Raw genomic sequence first — 14,942 nt, forward strand, 5'->3', positions numbered from 1 at the left:
CAAATGCGATCTATTAAACCATTCCTCATCAAGTATTTTACGATATTACTATTTACTACCCCAAATGCGATCTATTAAACCATTCCTCATCAAATATTTTACGATATTACTATTTACTACCCCAAATGCGATCTATTAAACCATTCCTCATCAAGTATTTTACGATACATTTGTATTACTATTTACTACCCCAAATGCGATCTATTAAACCATTCCTCGTCAAATACTTTACGATATTACTATTTATTACCGAAAATACGATCTATCAAACCATTCCACATCAAGTATTTTACGATAATGCGAATTATTACCGCAAATGCAATCTATTAAACCATTCCACATCAAGTATTTTACGATATTGCGAATCATTACCGCAAAGGCGATCTATTAAACCATTCCTTATCAAGTATTTTCGATATTACTATTTACTACCCCAAATGCAATCTATTAAACCATTCCTCATCAAATATTTTACGATATTACTATTTACTACACCAAATGCAATCTATTAAACAATTCCTCATCAAGTATTTTACGATATTACTATTTACTACCCCCAATGCGATCTATTAAACCATTCCTCATCAACTATTTTACGATATTACTATTTACTACCCCAAATGCGATCTATTAAACCATTCCACATCAACTATTTTACGATATTACTATTTACTACCCCAAATGCGATCTATTAAACCATTCCTCATCAAATATTTTACGATGTTACTATTTACTACCCCAAATGCGATCTATTAAACCATTCCTCATCAAATATTTTACGATATTACTATTTACTACCCCAAATGCAATCTATTAAACCATTCCTCATCAAATATTTTACGATATTGCGAATTATTACCGCAAATGCAATTCAATTCATATTGATGAGGGAGCTTGCCGTCAGCATATTTCTTCAGTTTATTCAATAGTTAGTGACCATGTGACTCTTCTTATACAGTGATACTAGTGGAAGGAGAAATGAGCCGCGTCATGACATAACCAACATAATGGGTTTGCGACCAGTATGGATCCAGACAAGTCTGCACATCCGTGCAGTCTGATCAAGATCCATGCTGTTCGCTATCAGTTTCTCTACTTGTTATATAGAGTTGTAAGCGAACAGCATGGATCTTGATCAGACTGAACGGATGCGCAGGCTGGTCTGGATCCATGCTGGTCGCAAATCCATTATGTTGGTTTTGTCGTGACGCGGCTCAAATGCACTTTATTCATTCAAAAAGAACAAAACGTTATGTGATATAAAACATTTATTACATTTTCATACCACATAATGTGATACATATATGAGAAACAAAATAAGCTCATATTGTAGATGTAATGTAATGAAGAATGAGAAAACACATTCTTTTAAGCACACTAAACATTATGCAAATAATACGAAAATGTCCAAAACGGAGAACTGTTTTTTCCAGAAACAAAATAAGCTCATATTGTAAATGTAAAATGTAATGAAGAATGAGAAAACACATTCTTTAAATCATACTTAATATATACAAATAATACGTACGAATGCTTCTAAAACGCATTAATACATATTTCAATTACCTTAAAGTAATTACAATTGTCGACTTTTTAAAAGTCAAAATTCAAACATTTCCCCAAAAATGAGTTTGTAAACACATCACGCGACGGGAAAATTCCTCGGTGTATATAAAGTACTAAAAGGTACTGCAGTATTCTCAAAAGACAATCCATTTAACCGAGATCAATGACAAAACAGTATCACTGAACAAGACCTGAAGACTTGGATTGATTTAGACAATGACATGTCTCATTTTGTGCCCACTTAATCGGTTACTTATAGTGAAAAGACTGAGGTAATTGCTGATAATTTTACAAGAAATACATACAACGCCTATCTCAAGTAAAGGCGTGTCTTCGTACCCACACAACACTCGAGTCATTTACATAAACGACATTAACAGACAAACACAATACAAAGTCATATGAAGCTAAAATATACATTCATACTAAAATATACATTCAATTGTACATTTAAAATAAACCATGTACAATGTATTTGAAATACATACATGGTAGAACTTTGATCGCAAACGAAATAAGTGGCACTATTTATAACCCAGACACGTTCGGTCCGCATTAAAAGATCAATACAGCCTGACTCCTAATCCAAAGTTTCGTACATAATATGCAAAATTTCTAAATATCTGTTTTGAAACTCTTGAATCTAACTTAGTCCAAATTCAAAATTGGATCTCGCAATACCGTTGAAGAAAGAATTCAATATGCTCCTCTACAGTACATCGCCAATAAGCTATATGTTTCTATATGCACATTAATACTAAAGTCTCCGTTTTATGACATAAAAACTAACAAAAAAGAAACGGGAAAAATTGTTTGATTGATTTGTTGATAACTGCTCGAAGACAAAAAAATATTAGTACAAAAATTAGAAAAACAGAACCACAATATGGCTACAATTTATGATAAAATTCTCTTTTCGCTATGCAATAGTATAATGCAATAGCTTAGTCACAAAAGTAGTTATGTACTAGTACATTGGTTTCTGATGGAAACGATTTGTTTTTCATTATAATAATGACAACCTTAGACATTATCATTAAGTCTGCATGGGCGATTGTGTTCACTGGTTTGATATGATGGAGTATGTCCGAGTGGACGGTTAAGTTTTTTGGCTTGATATGATGGTTTATTGCGAACGATTTAAAAAAATTCTGGCTTGATATGATGGTGTATAGTTTATGTCCGAGTAGACGATTAAGTTGTCTGGCTTGATTTGATGGTTTATTACTTAAGCCAGAGCTAACGATTAGGTTGCCTGGCTTGATTTGATGGTTTATTATTTAAGCCATAGCCAACGATTAGGTTGCCTGGCTTGATTTGATGGTTTATTATTTTAGCCGGAGCTAACGATTAGGTTGCCTGGCTTGATTTGATGGTTTAATATTTAAGCCAGAGCTAACGATTAGGTTGCCTGGCTTGATTTGATGGTTTATTATTTAAGCCAGAGCTAACGATTAGGTTGCCTGGCTTGATTTGATTTTCTATTATTGAAGCCAGAGCTAACAATTAATTTGCTTGACTTGATATACTGGTTTAAGCTGTATGGCTTGATATGATGGTGAATTGTTTATGTCTAAGTGGTCCATTCAATTGACTGGCTTGATATGATGTATTAAGCCAGGGAGAACGATTAATTTGTCTGGCTTGATATGATGGTGTATAGTTTATGTCTGAGTGCACGATTAAGTTGTCTGGCTTGATATGATGGTGTAAAGTTTATGTCCGAGTGGACGATTAAGTTGTCTGGCTTGATATGATGGTGTATAGTTTATGTCCGAGTGGACGATTAATTTGTCTGGATTGATATGATGGTGTATAGTTTATGTCCGAGTGGACGATTAATTTGTCTGGCTTGATATGATGAAGTATAGTTTATGTCCGAGTGGACGATTAATTTGTCTGGCTTGATATGATGGTGTATAGTTTATGTCCGAGTGGACGATTAAGTTTCTGGCTTAATATGATGGTGTATAGTTTATGTCCGAGTGGACGATTAATTTGTCTGGCTTGATATGATGGTGTATAGTTTATGTCCGAGTGGACGATTAATTTGTCTGGCTTGATATGATGAAGTATAGTTTATGTCCGAGTGGACGATTAATTTGTCTGGCTTGATATGATGAAGTATAGTTTATGCCCGAGTGGACGATTAAGTTGTCTGGTTTGATATGATGAAATATAAATTAAAGAAAGACATTTGATTAACAGAGTTGTATAGATGATTCATTAAAGGGCCTCCACTGAAGTTTTGACCAGAAAATAACATGCGTTGAAAGCTTTTCACTCAAAGCCGGCTTAAATCGTGCAAAAAATCGATTTAAAGTTCAACTTTTGAGTTTATTATCTTTTGTAGATGTTTTCATTTTAAGTGGATCACTTTATCTATGCAAGAATTTTTCATTTTTTTAGGCTTTTTTACCTCAGTGGGGCTCCTTTAAAAGTAAAGGTACAGAGAAAACCCTGTAAAAATAAAAAAACGGTCTTATACATGTATATACACTCGTATATGGCAGAAAAAATAATTACCTAACAGAAAAAAAAACATAGAAAAAAATAGCATGTTATCCATTCATAACTAAGAATGACGTAAATGTGTGCAATGATTTAGGAGCTGTATTTCTTGCTGTCATGAATTTCCATTTTCACTGAATACTCGGAATAAGTTCGTGGAAATGGTCCCTAGAACATTTATAGTCCACACATTTGTATGACTCTACTTCACAATACAATGCATTTCAGGGTTAATCCTCCAACTTCCTATTTCACATAAATTTCAGTCCCAATAGATGTACCGGTAGCTCTTGACCTCCGTCCAATAACCTCCATAGCAATATAAAGCACAACAGACAGAATGCATGTCGCTGTAGTGAAAATAATTTTTGACATCATACATAACATGTTTGACAACGTGAACACAATTATTCCAGCAAGTCCTTGTAGAACCCGACAACATCCGAACGCAGTTTCATATCTATCAGCAAACAGTGAAGATATTAAACCTGGAATTAAAATTACGAAACGTTTAAATTGTAAGCAATAAGCACGAACTAGTTGTAATTGCTTTATAGTAAATAAATCTTAATGATATTTAGCACTTTTTAATTTTATTGTAAGTCTGGCACAAAACAGATTAGATTGTTGTTATTGAATACGTAAATGAGTAAAGAGGAGGGCCAAACTGGCGATATTTAAGGGACTCCACTGACGTTTTTTTCTTTTTTTAACATGACGGGACTGGGAATATTTTTTCCGAGATTTGATGTAGATCTGAACCAAAAACTCTCTGCTTAATTTCAAATCATGTTTTCATCCTTTTTTTTCTCAGAATATGCATTTTAATTGTGCAAAATTACCCCATAAAATTTTGGTTGGAATGGTTGGAACTCTATTACATTGTAACTCAAATCGGGCTATGAATTGCGCTACATAACCATTTTAATTTAATTCTAAGTGTATTTTTTATTTACTTCCCTTTGCAGATTTTTCCATCTTAAGTGCTTAACTTTATCTATGTAAAATTTTCAGTTATTGGCCTCAGTAGAGCCCCCTTTAATCTCTACCAAGTAAAAGAATAGTTGATAAAGACCTGTCGGATTTTGCCAGAGATTAAATGACACAAAAGAATTTTCAACGGTCACTACGGTCAAACTACATTTAACAACTATGTAGTCTGAAATCTAAATTCAGTAACAAACTAATTTGTGCGTTACGCTTAATAGTACTGTTATTTTAATTACTGATAGGTTACCTTTATATCAATAATTCGTTTAATATTAAAGGAGTATTTAATCTATTTTAATGCCGGGACATTTAATCAATTAGTAATAATAATGAGTTCAGGCTTACTATTAATCTGAGACTGCCAAATGCCGTCTGCAAATCCCCAAGCACCAATGAAAGCAAACAACAAGTATTGGTCGTCACTAGATGGTTCCCAAACTGCCATCAACGCAAGTGAGGTCACATTCAACGCAGACGCTACAAAGTAAAATAACATCATTTCAATACCGTGAAATTCATATTAAAAAAGGATTAAATTAATTTGAAGTAAATGAACGCTTACCACCAAGCTTGCAAAGATTAAAGTACCGTCGACATAGGGATGGCAACTGTCCTACCTGAAAACTGAAACACAATAAACCTTGTAACTTACCTATATGTATATATCTCTGCTTGGTCGAAGAAAGGGGTAGTGTTTTGCAAAAGAGTAACGGCATGTGATCGAATTGAATTTGAACTAGAGTACCGGACAAAGTCGGATCAGTATACGCCCGAATGCAAATTTGTTTGAGGAATCAAGCACCATACTGGGAGAGATACAGATTATGATGATTCATGAAATATATATTGTATCTAAATGATCCTCATGACAGCTGCAAGTGACAAAATACTGTCACAAAAGCTTTCTATCTTTGACAGTGGTGGTCAAACAGCAGATAAAGCTACCAACTGTTTCTCTTGCTTTCCAATAAAAATTATCATGTATTCCTAAATCTGAATAATTCAAAGAAAAATGAAAACACTACTTGCTGCGCGTGTATAAACTGAACAACTTACAATCATCTCGTCATTTCACTTAAACAGATACCTTCACTACGCCTCTTTACTTCCCGATAGGGTAAGGGTAATCTATTGTAAAAATAGATCAACAAAGTACTTACATAGTATTCTCCTTTTGATATACATGTACATATGTATACCTTAATCAGGATTTTAAATGACCTTTACCTTGATCTGAGGAAGCCAATCGTTCTTTTCATACTGATTTACATTTCTGCCAAAATAGTTTTAAGATCCTTCCGTCGGTTCAAATGATACAAAGTGAGGAGGCCCAAACATTGCCTCATGGTTTACATTTCTGCCATGTAGTTTCAATGTCCTTCCAGATAAAAAGCAGAACGGACGGACGACCTTGTGCATAACATCATACGCCGAAATTCTTTCGGGCAGATAACAAGGAAATCCTTTTGCCGGATAAAAATAGCTTAAGGCGATCACTTTAATTTGTGTCAAATAAAGCCCAACGCTTTATTCTCCCTGTGGAATCATATACATAATGGACCTTTGCAAATGTAGTGTAACATTGGTAAGTATGTCCTTAAGTGATGTAAGAATCATATTGTGTTGTGACTTGGAAACGTGTGGGCACATACGCTTACTCGTGCAAGATACTGAACATTTTGGAGACTGCGTTCCATGCAACTCACTCTCCTTGTTGATCATTGTATTCTTTTTATTTTCGCTGGCTCTTTGGCGAAATACTCTCGCATCGTCACATTTTATTTCATGTCAAATAGAAATATCATACCTTGGTAAACAATCTAATACTCGAAAAGAGTCACATCTCTTCATCATAGTTAACCTATGACCCCTTCGTAAAGGTGCAAACACTACATTGAGTGCACAAACTCATCACACTAACCAAATCCTTTCGTCAATATGTCACCAGTTGATCACCGCCCGACTGTTATTTTGGACATTTGAAGATTAAGTAACAGTAACTTGGTTACTTAATTTAAACCACTGAAATCAAATGATCAAAATTAACTTGCTGTCAATCAGGAATTGGCCTTGCCTCGTCTGATGGCGCTGTAAATGATATAATCATGTATTAGGTATCATATATAATCAACATGGGAAGTCGGAATTGTCTAGCCCTATTGATCTTACATCTAAAACTACAATACTTTATCAGTATATTTCAACACTTACTTAGCCTGCTAATGATTATTGGTAAACTTATTATTCCATTCTATCCCCCTGAATTATCTACAATTTACATTTATCAGAATGTACATATATTTACAATGGCCAACAGTTCAATATATCAATGTACAGTCATAAACGCCGTACTCACCCACTATAAATGCTGCCAGGTTGCCTGTACATTTAGCCAGTTTCCCAAATATGTAAGAACTAATTGAGCCGCAGATTCCAAAACATATCATCGAGTATCCTACCATTCTCACACCAAGTGGACATGTAACGTATGCCTAACATGATCCATATTTGTGATATATGTTTGTTTATTTCTTGTTGCCACGGAGACTCTTTTCATGTAAAATAATGCCGATCATGCGATGCGTATATTTCATGTACATTCGCACATATAGTATAAAATATTATAAAAATAACAACATATTTAAGAAAAAATATGATTTGTCAGTACGTCTCATCTCTACATAATTGAATAAATAATAATTATACTTCAAGTAAGTTTACTTATGCAACGTCATTGTATTTTCTAGAACGTTAAAAATACTCGAACTAAAATTTTAATACGGTATTTAAATAGCAAATGTATTAATAACTATTTAAATAAGGAAATCTGGTTATTGAAATGGTGCAATAACTGTTTATGAAATGATAAATAAAAAAATAAAAAATAATATAATAATAAAAAATAAGAATCCCTACAGATAGTCCAAAACGAAAACATTGAAAATATTGCAGGTTCGGTTTGATTGAGCCTGTTCATGGACGGTTCTACCGTCCACGCCCCCTGGCACCGGCTTAAGCAGAATTCAACATTTAAAAATGAAATGGTAAAATGTTTAATTAAACCGAAGACTCAAACATATGCCAAGATACAATTCCAGAATTTACAGGTTATTCTTGCCATAAAATGGAGCTAAATTAAACCATTACATTGAGGACGTCTGCAACAACAAAACCATTGCTAATTACATTGTAGTGGCACAGCATTACGATACAGCAAAACTTAGGGTCTATCACCATAGCAACGACGGATCCTGCTTGTTTCAAAGATTCCCTCAATGTTAAACGATGTGGTGTGTAGTTTGGAAGTTTGTCCAAAAAGCACTGAATGACCAAAATGGATAGAACTGCGCAACTGGAATATGTCCCAAGTAAGAATAGTTTATCGAGATCGTCAACATTTGATTTAGACTCACTGTCAGAGCTCAACTCTCAGTGGGCAGCACCACATTTACCCTTGGCCACTGCTTCGTTAATGTTTATATCGGTTAACTCGGTACCGGTACCATTTGAGATGAATTCGTAGATAATTGTTGATGCATTATTTATATTTTCAGTTACTGCACGATCGTCTTGATGCAGTTTCATTCTTTTATCCTACCGTGAAAAGATTATAGAGGATATAAGGTTTCCGAGAACCATTGACATCTGCAGCACAAGGAAAAAGATGCCAAAGTAGCGGCTTAGTACACTGCTTGTGATCTTGCTCTTCAGAAAATCTTCGTCGAGTCCCAGCTCCGTGATGTATGTGCACAGAGCATTCTATAACAAGGCATTGCTTAAACCATAGATAACTGAGGCAGGAATGATAACATAGAAGCTTGGGAAATAGGTAGCAACAACGTAAACTAAATGCCCGAAAACAAGATACAGACATACATAGTTTTGGTTTATATCTTTGAACAATAAATGGACTTGCCAAACTTCCAAACATAAAGGCTCCGAACAGCGTTGCTAGTGAGTAGACACCAAGTCCACCTTCACTGTTCATACTGCTCTGCAGATTCCGGAGGCCAAATATTGCAATATGTAACAATGTTACGCCGGTACTAAGTATCAGCAAATTTTTGAGATTTTTTTGTCTCAACAGGGGCGGCAATGTCAATCGTTTTGTCATCATTGGTGAACTTCGTGAATCGCCAAACATGGATTTATCAAATTGCATACTGTCTATCTTTTCACAATAGTCTGTCCTGTCCAGCAGATAATGAATTGAATCCATGGCAATCAACTGTGTTAGAGTGACTCTTGTAAACATCACCAGACCCATAGATGCTACAGACACTCTCAAAATCCCATCCACTTCCAAAAACATTAACTGGATTGGTTTGAACTACCTCAAAATCATGCACAATAGAGTAGGCTATACTTAAATCAGATCCAAAATTGTCCTCTTTGATCTTAATGTTTTCATTTGTCTCTTCAACAGTGACAGCGGTATGGGCATCATTTTGCACGACATTCAAACTGGTTACCAAATTTTTATCCATCTCGGTCTTTTCAGAGACATCGACAATTTCTGGCAGTTTACTCTCGATTGGTTCGTTTACAAGAAGAAGAAGCGGAGTGTCACTATTCCAACTTCCGGTATCGGAGTTATCAAATGTTTCGTAATGGACAGTGTCATTGTTTGAAGATGGAACAGTTCAAATTTCCCCTTCTTCATTGTGACATGGAATTCCAGTACAACTTGCCGTCATCTGAAATGACGTTCAAATGACGTTCCACTCTCAAGATATGAAAATAAAACTGCATCGATAAAAGGGTCCTAAGCTATCAATGCGGGAACATATGTAATAAATAAATATATAAATAAACCAATGAATGAATGAATATCGAATTGTTCATTTACTTCACGTGATTATATATAAACATGATTTATTGCGTTCATTGAACGCCGCCTTTCCTTGTTGATCTTGTTTATCATATTATATCTACTTTTAGACATATTCAGTATACTCAAACTTGAGAAATATTTTCTTACTGTACATTTTGGAACACCAGCAGAGACCAAAACAAAACACATTGCAATTATTACCAGCTCAATATACATGGCTATAGATCGACTTAACCCGTAGAGTTAGAAAATTTAAGAAAATCGTCTTATTAACGGGATCACCGTAGGAAACGTGTTACAGCATCGCACTTTCATGTTAGAGTACTAATATTCAGATTGAGACTGTTCGCAAAATAATTAATGTCCTTTGTAAGGACTGTTTTCACAGCAACAACAGTAACTTTCATCAAATTGTATGGAGAGAAGAAAGATCATTGCTTGATTCCATTACACTTCATAATGCCTATTAGTAATAAAATGTAGAAAAAACAGAATCCTTAAAGAAAGTCCCACACGGCAAAACTGAAAATGTTGCAGGCTCGATTTGATTGAGCCTGTTCATGGACGATAGTGGTAACTGCAAGCTACCGTCCACGCCTCCTGGCACTGGCTGAAACAGAATTCAACATTTAACATGACCTTTTTAACATCTGTAGATGTTTTCATATGGCGGTTATCATGGAACCTTCATTGTGACACGTTAGCGCCCTTCCATGAAAAGCGGCATATTATCACCCACGTTAAAAAGTGCATGTTCCCTAAACGAGAATACAATTAATAAAATAGAATTTCGAAAGGGATACCTATGAAATTTAAAGTTGACATCTCAAATACTCTCGCTCGCTGTAAATTAACAAAGGACAATAGTTAAAAACTGTAATCAATCCACTGATATGGTGTGAAGTTTTTAATTTATGTAGACAATTCTTTTCTATTATTTAACAATAATAATTTAATCCAAAGATAGTTCTATCCTTGCAATTTTAAGCAGCAGTATTGGCGCATAAGTTCGCAAGCAGAAATGCTTGAAGAACTAAAGCAACTGAAAGTCGCATGAATAAGATATTGTTCTGTATAAAAACTTTATTTGTAACAGGCAAATCAACACATTTACCCAGTATTGACAAAAACATAATTGAAACCTTAAAAGTTACAGATGTGAATAAATGAGTAGCAAATCCGTCCAGAATTGTCAGTTGTCAAATCGTGAAATATGGACAAGACCAGTTTATATTTTCAAATACTTCGTGAAATCAGAAGCTAGGGAGATGAAACCCAAAACCGAGTGTGTCTGAACATTGCTTTAATCACGCTCTGGAGTCGAACCAAATTAACGAAAAAAGATGTTCCGGCTGAATCAATTAATTAGGTTATCTACCGACCGTCACGTGACATGGTATAGTACATCACCATTCAAAAATCAAAGAAAAGTTAATGTTTTGTTAATTCGATCAAAAACATAATACTTAGAACTAATGCTTGCTAAATTACATTAGCAGTTGTTTACTTTCAAATGTAACAATTTAATAGATATGCAATGAAATAAGGAATTTTTCGTTCCCGGTGTCAAGGTTAAAATCTCCGGTCATATTTGAAAATACCTCCGAAATTCATAAGCTTTTTTTAATGTATGCATTGTTCAATGTCAAAATAGCAATTAATTTTACAGAGAAATTATTTTATTAATCGTATCATGTAAAAAGTTTATAATATTTCACGATGATATTTACAAATATTTGATGTTTAATTTGGTGCATTTTCATGACGTCGTTTATTGGCAAATATTCTAAAAGCAATCGTTGTTTTTCAAGCAATATGTCTTTAAAAACATTATTTTCTGTCGACAGCCAATCCACAACCAAAGCAAGTACGATTCCTACAGAATGTAACGCGATCGTTTACGATCCACACACGATTCCTACCGAAGATTACGATCCGATCCACACAAGAAGTCACCTGAAAGATTTTTTTAGTTTACCCGCAGGACATGCGATAGGTGCACGACGTCTTATTTTGAGTACGATGCGTTTGTACATGGCCACGAAGGCGACATGTGACCTACGGGTGGTATAAAACCTGCGGCCAACCGCGGCAAATTTCAGTTGCTGATAGTATTGGGTGCACAACTAAATTTTATTTTAAATTTAATAGAACTTTATCATGCCACCAAAGGTGGGCCTGTCAGAGTTGCTCATCATGTTTTCTTAATTGTATCAAAAGTAACAATGCTGCTGCATTCTATTTCTTTGTTGACTCATCATAAGAATATGTCATTCTACAGGAAATAAAGTGAAACTTATTGTTAATTAATTGCAAATAATGAAAGCTTTTCAAGTATCTGTAAGAGATGTGCGGGACGGACAGATAAGAAAGATGGTCAGAGTCTAGCGTTTAAATATATGTCTACCATGATGCATATCCAACGTGTGATCCACTCAAATGCTTTCTTCGCCCACATCGTGGTCCCATCTCGATGTCAACATATCAAAATTTGATGGCGACACGACGGTATTGCAGAGGTTTAACATAGTCGTGTTGGCTTCCTTAGACAATCGGTCATCTTCTTGTTTCTTTCGTACATTTGTATTGTCTTCTTGAGGTAAAAAATGCCAGATGGCACCTATGATCAAACGAAGTAATTTCGAAGACTACACGATTTGACAAGATGGCTTCACGACGGCCTTACGAAGCCCAAAGTTGGCATACGAATGCAACACGAAAATTAACCTTCGCAATGTCTTCCGGCATTTGTTTGGTCTGTTAAAAATTTTGCGACCGCTCACGATGTTGCTGCCGGAGCCTGAAAAATTTAGCTGGGGGTCATACGATGGCACAAGATGGCCCCACGAATGGCATGGTGTTGTTACGATCAGATCCGAATTTGAACATTTCCTTATTCCTTGTCCATCTTGTGCCAATTTTGAGACAGTGTGACGCCTTATTAAAAAACAACATGTCGTTAGAATTTTTATTTTTGCTCTTATATTTAATTTTCGCCCTTTTCTTGAACAGTTAAATAATTTGCATATAGCAAACTATTCCGAGTTATACCGAGACATGTTAAATTGTGACGAGAAGTGTTTACATAGCGCGTTTCCAGACCATTCTATTTGAAAGACCCTGCTTTAATGAATGAGAATATATAGAAATCAAAAAGATACACACCTAACCTGTAGAAAATATGTGCGGGTGCTGAAAACAGTCATGATTCGGTAGCCATTTTGTCAAGTTTGCAACGATTTTTCTCGCTAAAGTGTGCAACTACTTTACGTCCTGCCCCTTGTAAATTGAAGCCCAATTCTATACCAATTAATCTTTAAAGGTTCTTATTCGTTAAATATTTAAATTGCTCAAACGAGTTAATACATGCATAGAATGGGAAAACATGTCAAAACTTTGCTTCTCTTTGAATTGTCTGAATGGCCGTCAGAACCCTTCTAATTATTGTATTATATGACAAATACAAGTATATGGTGTGACCAAGATTACATAAATGCAGCAATTACTCATAATGGAATATATCAGATAGATTAACATTAACTTCTATTGAAGTATTCATTATTTCGAATATGATTTCAGATGTAAGTTTTGCCCGACAAAGCTGAATCAGTTATACGGGGAATGTTATTGAAGAAAAGGGAATACAAATGTATATGTAAAACAAAATATAAATTTTTCTCTAGGTATATATATTTATTATTTAAATGATACAGAAATAATGAAAAAAAGTACAACTTCACATAGCAAAGACATTACAAATTGCAAAATATGTATGTTATTTAATATGTAAAAGATGTTTGTAATATTTATAAGGTTAATTTATTACAAATAAGAAATTAACATATTTCATTTAACTTGGTTCGTGTGTGTGGGATGGAGGTTAAAACCATACCAACATTGTCTTTAAGGGTCATATAATGTCTTTTTTATCTTTAATACCAGTGATGATAGATGTACGATGTATATCCGTGCATTCAGAGATATGTCACTAGTAAGACGTGAAAGGCTCTAAATGCCTTTGACATGTAATATATGTATGGTTTTAACCTCCATCCAATAGTTCTCTGCTAGTTGGATAGCTTTCTCATACGAAATAACCCATTAAGTTCGTTATCTCATTGATGCTGAATCATAGTAACTGATCGAGGCCACACGAATATGGTGCACCGTGCATATCCAGTAACGCAGGAATGTGCAATCTGTGCAACGGTATTGCCAAAATGAAGAGCACAGTAAGTAAACAAACCAAACTATCTTATTCTAAGTTAAATCAAAAGAAATGAATTAGCGCATACGGCTGCTATGACATTATTCTTTAACCAGCATTACAATTTTTTTTTCAGGAATATGTTTACCTTTTTAGATCATTCGTGAGAAAGACAATTTGTTTACTGTTTTGAAGGTGACTTTTGTGTTTCGTCAAATAAACATGTACATTTAACACGTTTAAAACTTTATTTTTTTCATATTCCGTAATTCCGTATATCTTAAACATTTGCTCAACTTCCAAGTGTCGTAAAACAATTGAAGGAAGCTGGTAAAAAAGGATTAAGCTATTTTAATGAGATAACCGCCGTTGATTCAGTGCTTCATTCACGAATTCGGCGTTACCTCGTAAAAATGGCCTCAATTACGTTTGATCTGCTAAATAAAGTGTAATATGACACGACTAGATTGGGAAATGTCTCAGGTACACCGAATATTAAAAAACACCATAAAGTAATATGTACGTTATTGTATTTAAAGATATCAAGTAACCTAAATATCCATTCAATACGCTAATGAGGTCGACATTTTCACGAATGATCTTGAAAAATAAACATTTTCATGGAAATAATTTTAATGAGGTTTAAAGTTTAATGCCTCAGCATCCGTATCCGCTAATTCATTGCTTCCAATTTGGTGTACAATAAAAAAAACTGGTCCATTTACTTATCGCGGTGCTGGTTTTAGCCACTAAATTGCACAATTCTGCGTTACATTTGCACAATTCCTTCGTTATTTGCACATTCCTGCGTTACTCACGGTGCATATCCATATC

General features: G+C 34.6%; 1 protein-coding gene and 1 pseudogene across 1 annotated transcript in view; both read right to left on the reverse strand.

Moving 5' to 3' along the window:
* The window catches only part of LOC132750553 (uncharacterized), a 288,756-nt gene that overhangs the window by 249,567 nt on the left and 24,247 nt on the right, over window positions 1–14,942 (reverse strand). The window lies entirely within an intron of this gene.
* On the reverse strand, window positions 1,308–9,732 carry LOC132750555 (protein unc-93 homolog A-like; annotated as a pseudogene).

This window comes from Ruditapes philippinarum, unplaced genomic scaffold (genome assembly GCF_026571515.1).
Source record: "Ruditapes philippinarum isolate M1 unplaced genomic scaffold, ASM2657151v2 ctg1398_1_1_1_1, whole genome shotgun sequence".
Taxonomy (NCBI): Eukaryota; Metazoa; Mollusca; class Bivalvia; order Venerida; family Veneridae; genus Ruditapes; species Ruditapes philippinarum.